Source organism: Artibeus jamaicensis, unplaced genomic scaffold (assembly GCF_021234435.1).
Source record: "Artibeus jamaicensis isolate MK-2021 breed Jamaican fruit bat unplaced genomic scaffold, CSHL_Jam_final contig_391, whole genome shotgun sequence".
Classification (NCBI taxonomy): domain Eukaryota; kingdom Metazoa; phylum Chordata; class Mammalia; order Chiroptera; family Phyllostomidae; genus Artibeus; species Artibeus jamaicensis.
The window spans coordinates 8,422,884-8,442,366 of record NW_026521814.1 but is presented as its reverse complement, the minus strand read 5'-3'; the positions used below and the strand labels follow the sequence as shown (position 1 = coordinate 8,442,366).

The 19,483-nt window shown below is 42.2% G+C and overlaps 1 non-coding gene across 1 annotated transcript; it reads left to right on the top strand.

The window, feature by feature from the left end:
• Positions 1–17,018: 17,018 nt before the first annotated feature.
• Positions 17,019–17,127, top strand: LOC119045851 (U6 spliceosomal RNA). The gene has a single exon (XR_005081865.2). It is a non-coding gene; the product is annotated as a U6 spliceosomal RNA (small nuclear RNA).
• Positions 17,128–19,483: the final 2,356 nt, after the last annotated feature.

The window sequence follows — 19,483 nt, the reverse complement described above, 5'->3', positions numbered from 1 at the left end:
GGAAAAAGGCCCAGAGTGTCTTCAGACAGGCTTGCAGTCTTGTGACTTAGATTCCTGTGGGGACTGGTGATCTGCACACTCCTAGCTCCAGTCCACACTCCTCCCCTGAACTCAAAACTCACAGAGCCAAGAGTACACCCAACATCTTTCCCAGATATTGCCTGCTTCTCATGGTGGCAAGAGGGAACTTGCCCAGATCCAGACTCCAAACCTGCTCTTCTCACAGCTTGTCTATCTCAATTAAGGCAACTCCATCCTTTCTATTGTTGTGGTTTTTCTAGGAGTCATCATACTTCTGCATCAGTCAGGAACTAGAAACTATACCAGTTATTTTAACAGGAAGAGCTTAATATAAGTAATTGGTAACCAGGTACTACAGAACTGAAAAGGCAACAAGGGACCGCCGAGGTAGCACAAAGATAGTCAGTGCAGAAAGCAGCCAGCACCCCTCAGGCTGGGGACCCGAGGGAAGCATCAGGGTCACCTGAACCTACAGTCTGAGAGGAGGGGCCCACAGAGCTAACTGTATCCACAGAGCCTCCTCCAGAGAGCCACAGCCAGCATGTGCTGGTGCTTCTAAGGGGGTCCAGTGGTCTGCAAGTGTGAGGAAAAGTGGAAAGTGGAACCAGCTCCTGCTGCAGTGTCACCGGCAGAAACAGGAAGTCAACAACATGGAGCATGTGCCCCCTTTCCCCAGACTTGTGTCTCCCTCCAGCACCAGTAACACGGAGCTAGCTGACAAAGCTGAGGCTGGTTAGCTGAGAAACGTGAACTTAAGGACCAGCACAGTCTGCCTTCTTAGCTACTTAGCCTCTGCCTACCTTTATACACATCTTTCTCTCACATCCCGCCTCCAACCTGCCAACAAATCCTCTCAGCGCTCCCTTTAAGATGGCAGCAAAGGTAAACATGGCTCACCTCCTTGCACAACCACATCAAAGATAAAATCAAACCATAGAACAGCCATCATTCAGAACCATCAGAAATCAAGCTGAATAGAAATTCTACACAACGAATTAAAGAAGAAACCACATCAACACTGGTAGGAGGGGCAGAGATGCCAAAAGGCTGGTTCCACATCCAGTTTTGGCAGATAAAAATCAGAAGGGATAACTCAGGAGTGAGGGGTCCCAAGCCCCATACCAGGGGCCCCCAGCCCAAGTTTCCAGGAAGATAAGTCCCTATAACTTCTGCCTATAAAAACCAGCAGGGTTTGAGTCAGTGAAAGAAACTGCTGGAGTCTTAAGCAATGCCTCTTAAAGGGCAAGCACACAGACTTACTTAGACTCACTCTCTGTCAACTCCAGCACATGGGTAGAAGAATTAAAGGCATCAGAGGCATAAGGGGAGGAACTGAGTTGTCTGGCATCAGGGTGAGAGTTGGGGGGCAGCTTTCTCCCAAACAGAAATGCAGGCAGAAGCCACTGATCCTTTTCTGAACACTCCCTCTACAAAGCCACAGAGCTGGCAGGTGTGCACCATATCTGGGACTCCATCAGCCTGCCTCTCACTCTGGTTGCCCCTCCCTGGTGATTTTCTGAGGCCATGCCCCATCCAACTTTTGGGCCCACCCAAGCTGTATCCACTGGCTTTTCCATACAAATGGCTTCTTTTGGCCCATGCTTCAGATTTTCCTAATTTCTCTCAAACAATCAGCATCTGGCTTCAGCAAGCTCCACACCTCTCCAGAAGTTGCCCCAGGCCCACTACTAGCATCAGCCAGACTTGGTTAACAGCTTGACCTCACCTGGGTACCTTGAAGCCCAGCACAAGAAGCAGTTAACTGCAGATCTCTTTGTAGCATATGCTGTGTGACCCCAAACAGAACACAGTTAGAAGTTGACCTTGGATGTGCCTACAGCAATCAAGTCTTAACTACAAGGGGAGGGTGTACACAGCCAATGTGGTAGGCATACCTGGAGTACCCAGCTTGGGTAATAAAGAGGCTGTGCCACTGAACTCTACAAGACACCTACTACATTAGGCCACACTACCAAGCCTAAGAGAAATAGCAGCTCTACCTAATACATAAAAACAAACACAGAGAGGCTGCCAAAATGAGGAGAAAAGAAACACAGTCTGAAGGAAAGAACAGAAAAAGAACTAAACAGAATGAAGGTAAGAAATCTACTAGATGCAGAGTTCAAAACACTGGTTTTAAGGATGCTCAAGGAACTTAGAGAGGACCTCAAAAGCATAAAAAAAAATCTTGTCAGAAATGAAGGATACCACTAACTGAAATTTAGAGAACAGTATACAGGGAATCAACAGTAGATTGGATGAAGCTGATAATCAAATCAGCAATCTGGAATATATGGAAGAAAAATATAACCAATAGAATAGCAAAAAGAAAAATAATCCAAAAAATGAAGATAGTGTAAGGAGCCTCTGGGACAACTTCAAGTTTACCACCATCATTTGCATCATGGGGGTGCTAGATGGAGAAGAGAGAGAGCAAGAAATTGGAAACCTACCTGAAAATGTAATGACAGGAAACTTTCCGAACTTGGTGGAGGAAATAAACATACAAGTCTAGGAAGCACAGAGTCCCAAACAAGATGAACTCAAAGGGGCTCACTCCAAGACACATAATAATTAAAATACTGAAGGTTAAAGGCAAAGAGACAATCTTAAAAGCAGCAATAGGAAAGTGATTAGTTATCTATGGGAGAGCTCCCATAAGACTATCAGCTGATTTCTCAAGAGACTTTGCAGGCTAAAAGGGATTGGCAAGAAATATTAAAAGTGAGGAAAACCAAGGACCTGCAACCAAGATTACTCTACCCAGCAAAGCTATCATTTAGAATCAAGGATAGATAAAGAGCTTCCCAGAAAAGAAAGAGCTAAAGGAGTTCATCATCACCAAACCAGTATTATATGAAATGTTAAAGGGTTTTCTTTAAAAAGAAAAAGATAAAATATATGAATAATAAAGTGGCAATATATACACATCTATCAACAATTGGTTCTAAAAACAAAATAAATAAATAAGCAGAATATAGACAGAATCATCGATAAAGTTAGCATTTTGGTGGTTGCTAGATGGGAGGGGGATCAGGAAGATGGTGAAAAGGGTGAAGAGATTAAGAAGTACAAATTGGTAGTTAAAGAATAGACGTGGGGATTTAAAGTAGAGCACAGGAAATAGAGTAGCCAAGGAACATATATATGGACATATATATGGACCCATGGACATGGACAACAGTATGGGGATTGCCTGAGGGAGTACTGCAGGGCTGGTTAGAGAGGAGCAAAGGGGGGCAACTGGAAAAACTGTAATAGCATAAATATAAATCCTGGTGATATACACATATCACCAGGATTTTACTGCTTCTTACCACCCCACTGCCACCATTCTGGTCTAACTACCACCAGCCTTACCAGCATTATCACAATAGCCTCCTAAGAGGTTTTCTTCACTCTCCCTAGACTCAGTTCTCTATTCAGAAGCCACCATGACTGTGTTAGTTAGCTAGCGCTGCCACAACAAATTACCACAAACCTGGTGGATTCAAACAACAAAAACACTCTCTCCATTGTGGAGGCCAGGAGTATGAAATTAAGGTACCACCAGGGTTACTTACTTCTGTACACTTTTGAGGGAGAGCCTCAACGTTCCACCTCCTAGTTTCTGGTGGAGGCTGGCAATCCTGGGCACCCCTTGACCTTGTGGATGCATCATTCCAATCTCTGTTTCTGCCTTCACATGCCTTTCTCCTCTGTCTCTGGGTGTTTCTGTGCCCACTCCTCTTCTTACAAGGACACCAGTCATTGAATTTAGGGCCCATCTTAAATCCAGTTTGATACCATCTTGAGATTAACTTTATTACAACTGCAAAGATTGTATTTCAAAATAAGGTCTCATTCACAGGTACTATGGGTTAAGACTTTAAAAACTTTGCCCTGGCTGGGTGTCTCAGTTCATTGGAACATCGCCCTATACACCAAAAATCTGTGGGTTTGATCTCTGCTCATGGCACATACCGGGGTTGCAAGTTGATCCCTGGTCAGGGCATATTTGGGAGGCGGCCTTCCAATATTTCTCTCTCACATCTCTGTCTCTCATATCAATAAACATATCTTCAGGTGAAGCATAATTAATTAATAACTTAGAAAAACCTTTTAGGGGTCACTACTCAACCCACTACCTGATCATGTTGAAATACAAATCAGATGAAGCTCAAAACCCTGCAACGGTTCCCTTCTTACCCTGACTAAAAATTGCACTCCTTCACGATCTGGACACTTCATGCCCCTGATTTCTCTCCTGCTGCTCTCACCTTCCTCACCGCACAGAAGCTACTCAGTTCCGCCACACCCATGCCAGCCTCAGGTCTCTGCACGTGATGTCTCTCTGCATGGAACGCTCTTTCTCCACAGACTCCCAGGGCTCTCTCTCTCTCTCTCTCTCTTCGTTTCTTCAGATCTTTTCTCAAAAGTCACCTTCCAGTGAGGTTTCTCCTAACTAGGATATATAACACTGAACATCCTCATTTCTTACTTTAGTTTTTGCTATATTCAGTGTCTCCTGAAATTAAAATGTAGGCTCCATCAAAACAAGGATTTTTTCCTTTGCCATTTCCATTTACTGCTATGCCTGAAGCACTTAGAATAGTTCTGGATACCTATTGGCTCTTAGTAATTATACTTTAAAATGCAGGATGTACAATTGGAATTGCACAAGAGAATAAATATATCAAAATTCCTGTGTTAATAAGGCCCAATCCTATAAAGGCATTAAAAATAGTGAGCACACCTCTAGATAAAACATGATTTTGTGTCCCAGAAAATCTCATTTTAGTCTATCTCACTCCCTGCCATCCTGATGATGTCTAATGATACCAAAGCACAATGCATTAATTGTCACCAGTGGAGTAAAATAGCTTGAGGACTTCCGCCAAGATGGAGGCATAGGTGGATGTGCCGTGCCTTCTCACACAACCAAGACTAGAGAAAACTAAATATTAGCAACAGAAAACACAGCCAGAACACGGAAAATTGAACTTTTCGGAAGTCCGTTAACAACAAATTCTTCAGCCTGACCGGTAAGGGGCAAAACCAGCGGCTGGCAGAGCAGGGTTGCACAGGAGGACTCGGCCAGACACACTCAGGCCCGCGGAATCCAGGCGCAGGGTCAGACCTAGTGAGCGACCCAGCGAGCGACCAGGCGAGCGACCGCGGGGGAGACAGCTGGCCCCGGGGCTGCGTGTTGACTGAGGTCGCGCATTTGTGCGAGGGTGGACAGGCGAGGGAGTGGGCAGTTGGACCGGGCAGGCAGGTCCCCACGGCAAGCGGCAGTGGAGGGCGCCGCCATTTCCCTGCTCTGACCCCACCTCCACATACAGCGTCATAACCCAGTGACTCTGAGTGGCCCAGCCCAGGTGAACCACCCTAAGGCACTGCTCCTTCGTACCCAGCTGTGAGAAGCGGCAGAGGGGGTCGCCATTTCCCGCTCTGGCCACGCCCCCACATGCAGCGTCACAACCCAGCGACCTGGGAGTCCAAGGCGCCGCTTCTCACACTTAAAGGGCCCGAACAGACCAAGAATGGCGCAGGAGGATCTCAGAGCCCCAGAGCCAATAAATCTAAGCGATGAAGAAATAGCAAAACTCACAGACGCACAGTTTAAAACATTGGTGATCAGGATCCTCACAGAACTGGTTGATTATACCGACAAATTAGACAAATATATGAAGGCGAAACTAATTGAAATGAATGGAATTGCACAGGACACCAATAGCAATGAAAAGGAAACTGGGACTCAAATCAATGGAGTGGACCAGAAGAAAGCAAATAGTGGCCAAACAGAAAAGAGTCAAGAAGCAAGAATTCAAAGAAATGAGGAGAGTCTTAGGAACCTCCAGGACATCTTTAAATGCTCCAACATCCGAATTATAGGGGTACCAGAAGGGGGAAAGGCACAGCCACCAGTGGAAAACTTATTTGAACAAATAATAAAGGAGAATTTCCCCAATCTGGCAAAGGAAATAGACTTCCAGGAAATCCAGGAAGCTCAGAGAGTCCCAAAGAAGTTGGACCCAAGAAGGAACACACCAAGGCACATCGTAATTACATTAGCCAAGATTAAAATGAAGGAGAGAATCCTAGAAGCAGCAAGAGCTAAGGGGACAGTCACCTACAAAGGAGTCCCCATCAGACTGTCAGCGGATTTCTCAAAAGAGACCTTACAGGCAAGAAGGGGCTGGAAAGAGGTATTCCAAGTCATGAAATCTAAAGACCTACAACCAAGATTGCTCTATCCAGCAAAACTTTCATTTAAAATGGAAGGACAGATAAGGTGCTTCTCAGATAAGATCAAATTCAAGGAGTTCATCATCACCAAGCCCTTATTAATGAAATGTTAAAGGGACTTATCTAAGAAAAAGAAGTTAAAGAAACATGAACAGTGAAAGGACAACAAACTCACAGTTATTAACAACCACACCTAAAACAAAAGCAAACTAAAAGGACAGCTAGATCAGGAGTGGAAACATAGAAATGAAGATCTCAAGGAGGGTTAGCAACAGGGGAGTGGGAGGAGGAGAAGGGGGGAGAAGGTACAGAAAATAAACAGCATAGACAGTAGATAGAAAATAGATGGGGGGGCAAGAATAGCATGGGAAATATAGAATCTAAAGGACTTGAGACACATGGTCATAAACTAAAGGGGGGGTGATGGTGGGGATGGGGGGGTAGGGTGGAGGGGAATAAGGGGGAATAGAACAACTGTAACAGCATAATCAATAAAAAAAATTAATTAGCTAAAAAAAATAGCTTGAAACTTTGCACAAATATGAATAAGAAGAAAACAATTTTGATTAACAGTGATAGGGGAAAGACTGAAATCTTTCTATTCTCTCTATAAAAAATAATGTTACAAAACTTTTGGTGTATAGAAATGCAATTAAATAGCACTTAGCAAAAAAAATTTTTTAATTTTATTTAGTTATTTTTCAAGTAGAGTTTTTTTGTCTATTTCTCCCATCTCAGCCCCCCCACCCCGTCTCCCCACCTCCCTCCCATTTCCTCCTCCCAGCAAAAAAAAATTTTTAAAGTACTTTAGATAAGTATCACAGGTTAATAAAAGTATGCTATTTTTCTGGATCATTTTACTTTTATGTTATCTGACAACTTTTTTTCAATGACTTTTCATTAACTACTTTATTGGGATGTCATTGCCATAGGGTGCACAACTTGATAAGTTTTGACATTTCTATCCACCCATGAGGTGATCACCGTCGAGACAGTGAACCACACCACAGTTAGGACAGTGACCATAGCCACCACCCTCAGTACCTTCCTTGGAATCCTCTATAACGCTTTGCGACCCGCCCACACCCTGCTTTTTTGATAGGTTGTGATATTATTCTTCATTTAGTTCAAAATATTTTCTCACTTTTCTTTTGATTTCTTCTTTGACCCATTTAGAGGTATGTTCTTCAGTTTCTAAAGATTTGGAAATTTTCCAGAGATCTTTCTTTTGTTGGATTCTTATTTAATTCTGTTATGATTATAGAATAAGCTTTGAGATTTGAATTCTTTTAAATGTACTGACTTTTTTTATGTTGCAGAATATGGCCTCTCTTGGTAAATGGATAGTGGAAAGAATGTGTATCCTCTTATGAGGTGCCATGTTCTCTAAATGTCAAGGAAATCTGCTTGGTTGATGGTGTTGATCTGGTCTCCTCCATCCTTGATTTTCTTGTGTTCCCTATTTATTCTATTGATTATTAAGGTGGGCATACTGAAATGTCTAGCTATAATTAAAGATTTGTCTATTTTTATTTGCATTTACCATATTCTTTGGACCATAAGACACACGTAGGTTTTAGAGGAGGAAAATAGAAAAAAATTTTTGAAGCAAAAAATGTGGTAAAATATTTAATAACATAAATAACATAATATTTCACTAATGTAAATGTAAACAGAACTCAACAGCAGCATTAATAACCATTATTCCTCCCAAATTTGGGTGGGGGAGAAAGTGCATCTTATACTTCGAAAAATACATTGTATTTTAAAGCTTTGTCATTAACTGCATAATATTTAGGATTTTTATGCCCTATTGATGGAGTGGCCCCTTCATTACTAGGAAATGACATTTGTTTCCCTGGCAATACTCTTTCCATTGAATTTCCCTTTTCTGATGTTAATACAGCCACTGCAGCTTGATTTTGATTGGTATTAACATGGTAAATCTTGCCCATCCTTTTATATTTTATTTATTTGTGTCTTTATATTTAAAGTGTGTTTCTTACAGACAATGCATAATTAGCTTTTGCTTTTTAATTCAAATTGATGATCTCTGTCTTATGATTGGAGTGTGTAGACTCTTTACATTTGATATGATTACTGACAAAGTTGGGTTTAAGTCTATCATCTTGTTATTTGTTTTCTATTTATCACATCTATTCTTTATTCTTTTCCCATTTTTCTGCCTCTTTTTGGATGAGTACTCCTTATAATTTCATTCTATCTCCTTTATTGGCTTACTAACTATAATTCTTTGTTTTCTTATTTTAGTGGTTATTTTGGGGAATTACATTATATATCTTTAACACACCTTTCAAGTGATATATCACTCTATGTAGAGTATAATAGTATTACTATAGTATATTTTTAATTGTTCCTTCTAGGCCTTTATACTATATATTTTATGCATACTACTGACACATGTTATAAAATTTGCAGTTGTTATTATTTTTGTTTAAATCATGAATTTTTTTGTAACAACTTCATTGAGATATAGTTCACATACTATAAAATACACTCTTTAAAGGTGTACAATTCAATGGTTTTTAGTATATTCTCAAGACTGTGCAACCATTTGCACTATCTAAGCCAGAACATTTTTTTTTTTGCCTTAAAAAATTCCCAGTACCTTTTGCCCAGTACCTCCCAAATCCCCCATCCTTCCCAGCCCTAGGTAATCACGGTCTATTTTCTGTCTCTGTAAATTTTTCTATCCTGGGCATTTCTTATAAATGGAATCACAATGTGTAGTCTTTTATGACTGGTTTCTTTCACTTAGCATAATGTTTTTAAGGCTCATTCATGTTATAATATGTATCCATATTTTATTCCTTTCTATTCCTGTATAATATTCCATTAAATAAATGTACCACTTTTGTTTCTATCTGTTTATTAGTTGATGGACATTTGGGTTGTTTCCACTTTGGAGCTATTATGAAGACCTGTACACACATTTTCATGTGGACATGTGTTTTTATTTCACTGAGTATACACCTGGGAATAGAAATGCTGGGCATATGGTAACTCTATGTTTAATCATTTGTAGAACTGCCAGACTTTCCACAGTAGCTGATGATTAATGATAACCAGTTACATTTCAGAGAGATAGATTTAGATATAAGATATAAATCTTATGTATTTTCACATGTAATTATCAGTCAATATAGTTCAGATTTTTGTAGATTTATATTTTTATCTAGTATCATTTTTCTTCTGCCTGGATAGACTTCTTTTAGTATTTCTCCTACTGTGAGTCTGTTAGCTATAATTTCATTCAGGCTTTGTATGTCTGGAAAACTCTATATTTTACCTTCATTTTTGAAAGATATCTTTGCTGGGAAGAGAATCTTGTATTGACAGTCTTTTTTCTTTCAGTTTTTAAAAAATATGTTGCTTCACTGTCTTGTGTTTTCCTTATTTTTTTCCCTGATAAGAAATCTGTGGCCCTTATTATCTTTGTTTCCCTAAGTGCAACCTGTCATTTTTCCTGTAAGATGCTTTTAAGATTTTCTCATCAATGTGATTATGATGTGCCTTGGTATAGTTTTTCTCTTTCTTGCATTCATTAAATTTATGTAGTTTTAATTATATTTAGTAACTTTGGGATCATTATGCCTCAAATAATTTTTCTTTGCCCACTTTCTTTTCAAGAACTCTAATTACCCTTCTATTAGGCTACTGGAAGATTTCCCTCAGCATATGGATGCTCTGTTCTTTTTTAAAATTATTATTTCTCTGTTGGCATTACTTTAGAATTGCAAAATATAGCTTCCTTAAAGTTCACTACTTTTTCTTCTGTAGTGTCTGTTATTATTTATAATGTCTGCATCGCAGTTTTCATCTCTAGAGATTTAACTGGAACTTAAAAAATAATTTTCATGTCTCTGTTTACCTCTTTAAACATATGTAATTCAATTAAAATTGTTCTTATGTTCCTGTCTGCTAATTCTAATATCTCTGTGAAGTATAGGTCAATTTTAATTGACTTTTCTCTTTATTATCATCTCATTTTTCTACTTTTTTTTGCATACCTGTTTATTTTTTTGTTCTTGTTAAATGCCAGTCATTATAATTTTTTCTTATTGACTGCTGTCTCTTTTTGTATTGCTATAAATATTCTTGGCTTTGTCCTGGAATGCAGTTAATAGGAAGCAGTTTGTTTGTTTGTTTGTTTGTTTGTTCATCTTGTTCTTAAGATTCTTAAGTGAGAGCAGACCAATATTTATTCTAGAGCTAAATATTTTCCACTACTGAGGCCAGATGCTTCTGAGTTTTCTACCTAATGTTTTGAGAGTTGGAAAAGGGACTTTTCTTGGCCTTATACAAACACTAGGTATTGTTCCTTCTTATCCCTTTTTTAAAAAATATTTATTTATTTATTTTTAGAGGGGAAGGAGAGGGGAAGAGAAACATCAATGTATGGTTGCCTCTAGTGGGTCCCCTGCTGGGAACTGGCCTGCAGGGAACTGGCTTGCAACCCAGGCATGTGCCCTGACTGGGAATTGAACCGCAATCCTCTGGTTCGCAGACCTGCGCTCAATCCACTGAGCTACACCAGCCAGGGCTCCTTCTTATCCTTTTAATGGTCTTTTCTCCAGCCTTGTGTAGTTTGCTTGCATACATGTACTGATGAGCACTTTGCCAAATGCTTGTGGGGAATGTGCTACAGATCTCTGGCATTCTCTCTCTGTGCAGCAATTTCCTCTCTAGTAGTGAACTCTAGCAGTCTTTCCCCAGACTCTCAACTAAGCCTCCTAGTTCAGGAAGTCCAACAAGTTCTACCTGGATTTCATCTCTTCATTCTATAGCCTGGAAACTTTTTTTTTTCCCCTCTCAGCACTTATTTTTATTTTTTTATTGTTCAAGTACAGTTGTCTCCATTTTCCCCCACCAATCCCCCCCACCCATTCCCCACCTCCCACCCTTGATCCTACCCTGTTTTGGCTTTGTCCCTGTGTCCTTTATGCATGTTCCTTGATGACATGTCCCCTTCCCCCCCATTATCTTCTCCTCCCTCCCCTCTGGTTACTGTCAGTTTGTTCTTTATTTTGATGTCTGTGGTGATATTTTGCTTGCTTGTTTGTTTTGTTGGTTAGGTTTCCCTTAAAGGTGAGATCATATGGTAATTGTCTTTCATTGCCTGGCTTATTTCACTTAGCATAATGCTCTCTAGTTCCATCCATGATGTTACAAAGGATAGGAGCTCCTTCTTTCTTTCTGCTGTGTAGTATTCCATTGTGTGAATTTACCAGTTTTTTTGATCCATTCATTTACTGATGGGCACTTAGGTTGCTTCCAACACTTGGCTATTGTAAATTGTGCTGTTATGAACATTGGACACTTGACCACCAACTTACAACATACACAAAAATAAACTCAGATGGATAGAAGACTTAAATGTAAGTCATGACACCATAGCTTAGAAGCTTTCAATGAAGGCAATTGTAAGCTTTATTTCATTTGTTTCCTATTTCTCAGGGATCACTGTCCTTTGTGGCTTGATATGCAGTGTCTTTTTTTTTAAGGTTTTATTTATTTACTTTTAGAGAGAAGGGAAGGAAGGAAGAAAGAGAGGAAGAGAAACATCAATGTGTGGTTGCCTCCCACATGTCCCCCACTGGGAACCTGGCCTGCAACCCAGGCATGTACCCTGACTCAGAATCAAACCAGCAACCTCTTGGTTTGCAGTCCCACGCTCAATCCACATTCAATCCTGAACTACACCAGCCAGGGCTTGCAGTGTCTTTTAAAAATCATTGTTTCATATATTTTGTAACCTCTTCTTTGGTGGTTGTATCAGGTAGGAAATAAATGTGGTACTCTTACTCCATTTTACCAGAAGTAGAAGCCTCAGACAGCTCTTTAAAATTTGCAATTTGTTATTTTGTTCCTCACTCTAAATAAATATTCACTTTTTCTACTTAATTTTTTTATTTGTAATTTTGTATTCTTTTCCTTAAAGAGAGCCCCCATTACTACACAACCTCTGGGCCTGTTCTCACACTCTTGTGCTGAACCACCTGGTCTGGAATCCTGCCTCCACCACCTGTTAGCGCTGTGACCTTGCACCGCCTCCTTCTCTGTCTCTGCGTCTATAAAACCAGATGATAACAGGACCTGCATTAGGATGTTGAGCATTAAATGAGTTATACATAAGCCACTTAGAAAAGAACATAGAACACAGAAATCACTCAATAAATCACAGTTATTCTTATTATTTGAGCATCAACAAGATATAGGTGGCACTATAAATTATGGGGTCACCCATAGAGAGTGTGAGGACCTATAATGGAAGATCCCGACAAAAAAAGACAAGAGTAGTGGCCAGAGAATGAAATTACCAAAAGAATACAGTTCTCAGAAAACAAAGGAGGCAAACGTCCACAGGAGGGAGAGGTCGGTCTGTTTTATGCCACTAAAGGTCAAGATGAGGACTTAAAAATGTCCCCTGGATTTGGCAATACAGCAGTCGTGACTGATGCTGAAATGGGGACGTGAACAGGCTTTACCACCTATGTTAATAATGAGTATTAAATGAGAAATTTGTACTAATTCCTTAGCACATATTAAGCATTCAAAAAATTTAAGATATTTTATTACTATTGTTATCAGAATTATGTTTATCTTTTACATCACTGGATCCAGACTGTCTTACTCCAGTATATAAATGTCAGGACAGAGTGTCTGGCCCTACTGTCTTCATCACCCTTGGTTCACCTCGAGGTCTGACACTAGGGGGCGCTTCTCTCTCTCTCTCTCTCTCTCTCTCTCTCTCTCTCTCTCTCTCTCTCTCTCTCTCCCACAGGCTATCCTACAAGCTTTCTTTGCTTTTTTCCAAGGGCATTCATTTCCCCCTACCTTGACATTCCCCTTGTCTTATTAAAATAGTGTAGAATTCACCAATAATTAGCACTGCTTCTGAATTCAAAGGCAAAGACCAAGGCTAATCTTGGGTCAATCCTGAGTCACATGCTCATATACTTTGGGGGCTAGCAGAGATGCTTGGGCCTAACTGGCTTCTACAAGGGAGGCAGAGCTCAGCTTTCCACCAGGATTTCCTCTGAATAAGGATGGGACTGGATTCTTAGCAGCCAAAGACCAGTGGTCAGGGGTCCCTACACTGGAACCAATCCCAGCATTTCAAGGACATAAGCAACCAAACCAGAAAGATATGAGGGCCTACTGAATTATATTTCTAAATTTTTCTTTTAATTTGGAGAGGCGCCAAATCCATTTGGTCATGTTTTTGTAAGCCCATGCAGATTCCGAGTGAAAAATTAGTCCCATGGTTCTGACTCATTACTATGTGAGTCACACTCATACGATTCGCAAAGATCAGTGTGAAGCTCCAAATTATACCTTTCGAGATAAGAAGTACAGCTCCAAAAGTCAACTGATTTAAACTCCAAACACACCTGTGTTTAAGCTGAAAATTTGCTCCCCAGGCTTCCCTGAACCCTGGACTATGAATCATTCTAGATGACTAAACCTCCCAACACTGGAAATTTTAACCATTGGAACAGTACACTTTAGAATTTTAGTGACAAAAAATCTTCCTAAACAAATATATTTCAACTTCCTTAGCAAGACAAAGTGAACATAATTGTACCTTCTCTTAGAGACTCGGGATCAGCCATAAAAACACCAGCTAACGGCTCACTCTAGAGTAGATTGAAGACTCCAGGAGCTTTATTACCCCCTGGCAGTAAACGGCCCAGGTGGGTGGCTTCGAGTTCTTGGGCCTCCTGGGGTGTTTCTGTCCCTCCTCTCGTGGGCACCTGTCGTTTCCTGCCGCTCCAAGTTTGCCGATCTGTGGTAGCTTTTTCCACATAAAACTATTTGTTGTCGCTTTTTAAATCTGAGAGCATAGATACCTCGTGGGAATCAGTGCGGACGGGTTCTGAATGGGGCCCTGAGAGATTCCACATGCAAACAATCTAAAGTTGCTTGGAGGCTTTTTTTTAATTACTAGGGTATGAATAAACACAACAAATGCAACATTTTGTGACGTCAGCTATGGGTTCTCAGATGTTTTGTTGGTTTTTCTTGCTTTGTGATTCTTGGCCACGTCCTCAATTGGTAAGAAAGAGGGATGGTGGGTGTCCCACAAAGAAGACAAGGCCTTAGACGTGCTTTACTCCATGCCTATCATCAGGGGCCTCGGCCTGGCTGGAAATCTAACCGGTGCCTGGATCAGCAAACTGAAATTCCTCAGGGAATTTCTTGTCAGTGACTGTGAAATATTTGTGACGATACCAGTTTCTGAGTCCCCTTTCTGGGAACAGAAAGGCCAGGGGCACTCAGAGACTGGTACCTTCACAAATGTTTCTTCATTCCTTACGAAAGAATAACTGAAGGCATGAGATTGTGCCCAAACCCTGTGGCCTGACTGGAAGCAGCAGCTTTGTCCCCTAGGTTTGGCTCTGAGCCAGCCAGTGCCCCACGGGGGACATCAGACCCTCAGCACGCTCCCATTCTGCAGAAACGTGGGGTCTCTTTCCTGATGCCTCCCCCTGCAGTGCATCATCTGGCCCCAGAATTTCTCTGTCCTGGGAGAAACCCCCGCTTAACATTTCAGTTTAATCCTGGGGAACATTTTCAATAGGTGAGTGAGCTTCCAACTATTTGATTCCTTAAACAGCAGAAATCTTAACAGTTCCCTGGAGTCCATGCATTAGCTCAGAAAAAGCCCCGCTTCTTCCCTTCCCCAGTTGTCTCCGGGCACAGGACTGCTGAGGCACCTAGCCATCCCTTAACACCAGGGCAACAGGAGCACTTGTCCTGGAGTCAGCATCTCCCATCCCCATGTTCGGCTCCCCAGACAGGCTGGCTCTTAAGCTTCTTTCCAGCCTCTTCCCTCTGGGCAGCTTCCAGCTTAAGTGACCTATTTTCTACAAGCTCAAGACAGAGGGCATAGAAAAGTGCTGAATCACTGTAGGGTCTGTGTTGTTTCTCAGTTATAAAGCCTAGTGTCAAAACATAAATACCACATTTTAGCAGCCCTACACCTCATAGATTTAATGGTTGATTCAAATTAACAACCAGCTATATTTCTTTCTTTACTTTCCCTAGTGTAAAAGAAAAGCAAGTTATTTTTCCTCTCAGCAGATTCTAGATTCTGTACTCATAAACATTATTAAAGGCTATGCTTTCTAAATTAATGAGAGAGAGAGAGAGGAAGAGGGAGGGAGAGTGAGAGGGAGGGGTTTGCTGTCCACTTATTGAGGCACTCATTGGTTGATTCTTCTACGTGCCCTGACCAGCGATCAAACTCACAACCTTGGTGCATCTGGACAATGCTCTAACCAAGTGAGCTACCCAGCCAGGGCCCAGCTATACATTTTCATAATGATAGGAAAAGTAAAGATTTTCTCTATTTACCTGATCAGGACAGAACTATTTCTCTTTTTATTATTAGCACATCTTCTCCCTTCTCCATTTCCAGTTCAATGTCCTGGGTCTCTAGATACACAGTAGCTATTCAAGAAACATTCTTTGGTTGAAAGAATGGATGGATGGATGGATGAAAAACGTCTGTGCATCATCATCTTCCCAGCACCCTCCAAACTTAGTAGAGAACTCTCACAGTGCTTGCTGGTGGCTCTTCTTCAGGAACCTGCTAATCAAAGGGCCTCTCTTAAGGCTATTTGGGGTTCATACAATAGAATTTCATAATTAAGACCCTTTTATTTACTCTTTTGTTCTGTTTTGTTTGCAGAAGAGCTGGATGAAAACCTGGCTCCCGGGGGGCCTGAGTAGTTCTGCGTGAATAGTAGGACACTTTGTGTTTCTCGTACAGCTCACCTGTCAGGCACCTTGGCATCGACTTGGTCCTGGGACAGCTGGGGGTCTGGACAGGGGTCCAAGTGGCTCCTCCGGAGCTCTGAAGAAGTCAAATTTGGGACTCGTTCTTTTTCGTCATGAGGTTGCTGGATTTTTTTGGTCTTTTCAGAAGTCTTGGCAACTGCTGGCCCCTCTTTAGAGAGCCTCCTCCCTCCATGTTCCAAGATGCTGCTGCCCACTGAGAACTCGCCAAAGACAATGGCCCAGGCTACTGGCCCCACCGTAGGTCAGAGGCAAGGGGCTGTTTCACAGGTCAAACTAGAGTGAGTCAGTGGCCGCAACTTCCCTAATCTCCCAGCCCCTCCATTCTGCTTCTCCCTTTTCTTCAGCTAAGCCAGGCTTCCAGAGGCCATTTCCCTCTCTCAGTGGGACCCCCCTCATTAGCATTCCTTCTTTTCTCTCTTTCTTTGCTCCAGTTTCAGCCGCAGCTTCCTATCACAGCATTAACAACCAGATCTGATCCCACTCCTGATACGGTGTACCCGAGAGACGGCTTTGAGCCAAGAGAAGACAGGCTGAGGGCATGTGAAATGGAAAGAGCCTCTCTAGGATGGAAAGAGGCCACGTCAGTAACTTGCAGTGCTTGGCATAGGAAAAGTGCTCTTCGTTGCTGTTCAGATTATTGGTTGCATAGTCTTCAAGTCAACTCCCCTCATATTGCTTATTAGTGGCAAGGGAGGAACAAACCCAGCAACCACACAAGGGAGAAATTGTATAGCACCTTAACTGGATGGTCAAAATTAACCCTATCTATGCAGAACATCTGTTCAATGACATCGTGTGGCTCCAGATGCAAAGCTCTGGATAGAACCTTCATCACCTGGGCAGTATTTGGGCTGAGACTGCATAACTGCAATCCAACCATGAAGAAATACAGGAAAACACACAATGAGGAACACGCCATTAAAACAAAGTGGCTTGCAGCGCTGGAGTTGGCAACACGTGCACTAAAATTGGAACAATACAAAGAGGATCGGCATTTTCCCTCGGCGCAAAGATGACAAGCAAATTCATGAAAGTAAAAAAAGGTGTGTGGGGAGATGAGACATCAATGTCATAAAAAACAGATTAAAGGAAGATAAAAAGATATGACGAGGAAAGGCAACACTTGGCCCCAGCCTGGACCCTGCACTGGGGAGGCGGATGCTATAGAGGCCAACTAACAATCCGATCTATGGGAGGCAGTTTAGACGAAAGTACTTTGTTCGTATTTTCATATATTGATCTCAGGTTGAACGTTTAGTTAATAGAAAGACTTTAGACCAGGCAGGAAATTCTCCAAAGATATTTTTCAATGGGTGGGAGGTTTTAAAGTGTCTCTAGGCCCTCCGGGATGGATGGGAGACAATTAGCCTGCCTCTTGTCTGAGAAATCAGACTAATTACTGGTGAGGCTTGGCTAATGGGGTCTTTTTGTGAACACCCTCCCTAAATGAGAAATCTTTTAACTTTTCACAAAAACTCAATCTCATTCGTGCTGCTGATCCCTAATATTTCTAAATAATTGCTTGGCCTCTGGGCTTTTGTCATCAAATAACCCCAATCAAACCAAGCTGCTGTGAAAGGGGAAAGTTTTCTTTTGCCTGAATCCACTGGAAGGAAGTCAGAATCAGTTTGGAATCACCATAAGCCAAGACCGGCTGCAGCTCACTCTGGGCTGAGCTTCATGGACCTGGGCTGAGGGGCGAGCTCACTCCGTGTGGGCTAGGATGGCTTGTCCAGGTGCTCGCACAGTAGACTCTGGCATGTTTCATAGCTCACAGTCTGCAGCATGCAGGCGAGTCCGCTGCCCCCAGGTCACCTGCCACACATGGACAAGGTCAGGGTTCTCATCTAAGGCAGAGGAGGCAAAGTCCAGGGAAGTTAGTCAGCTGTCCGGCATCAACCCAGAAAGAAGGCAGAAGAGTCGGGGAAGGTAAGAGGTGTCTGAGGCGGGAACGCCTTAGTAATGGCAGGGCCATCCACCAGCAGGAGGTCATCTGAAGAGAGCTGAACTTGAAACAGAGATACGTGTAAACAACAAGAGGGGGAGAGGGACGAAAGACTCAGAGCTTGGCAGAAGGCTGTGGAGGATTCCACGAGTGACTCAGAGCCAAGGTGTATCCCACACTGGTGGCTGGAGGGACCTGCTCCAGCAGAATCTCCAGTGACCTGGAAGGGCTTATCTGGAATGATCTACCTATTAGTCCTTTTCCTCACAGTTCTTCCTCATTGAGGATTTTCACAACTCTTGAAACACAGCACAGTAGGGATGCTGGGTGCCTTTTGGATATCCTGGGTCCCCAGTCTATCCTGCCCGTGGAATAGAAAAAATTCTTCTTTTCAGCTTAATAAAGGTACTGTTCAACTTTTTAAAAAATTTTGGTAGAAAATTTCAAAAAGATAAAACAAAGAGGAAGAGAAATGGTTTCAGGACATAGTTTTTATGATAATGGGAGTTTAGGCAAAAGTCAGGTTCCTGTAAACTTCATTTCTTTCCCTCTCCTCCACTCCTGCCAGCCTAGAACCTCCTGACCAAAGGCCTCCTTAAATCCCCAGCATTTCCCTCCAGCTCCGTTTGCAGCATTCACATGTCCCTCCATGCAATAAGCTTAGACAGAGGCCTCAGTCAGCACCCTAAGACCATATAGGTCATTAAAGGTCAACTCCTAGTCAGAGAAAGAAAGCCTCTCATCTGTCAATGACCAGGACTCTCAAACTGTGTTATGCACTCAAACTGCTTTGTGAACTCATTAAAAATCATATATGGGGTCCCTTCTTCCACATTCAGTAGGTCTGGGTAGGACTCAGGAAACCTCATGTTTTTCTAAGTAACCCAGATTCGGGTAGAAAGAAGACACCTTGAAAGCCTGTTTTGGGGCTACAGCAACATAGTGCCAGTCTAAAAGAACCAGTACCAACTCCCAACAGCAGCGAAGGCTCATTTCCCTCCAGTTTTCCAGATGAAAATGGAGTCATTCCCAGGATCGGGCCCTCAAGGGTTCCCTTGGTTCAGTCCTCAGCGCCAAGACGGCTCCCTGTGGGTCTGTTCCCCGCAACAGCTGCAGACTCTTCTAGAAGATCATGAGGGAGCAAGATTCTACAGCCTCGCATGCAGAGCCATTCCCGTGTTCATTCACCCTTCAGTTAAGTTCCCCCTCACATTTAATCAATTCTCTCATTGCAAGACTCATCAACTCTTGCTCTACTCTCTGTGGAGATGGAAAAACAACCAGTTAGTGTGCAGTTTCTAACCCTTCATTGACTCGAAGAGCATTGGAACCAGGGATTGCAGATGTTATCTGGCACTGCCCCCTCACTCTGCATGTGGAGAAGTTTGTCCAAAGACATTATACATTCGGTGGGTTTTAGTTTACAAGGCCTGCAAAACGTCTGAAGAAAGCTGTCCT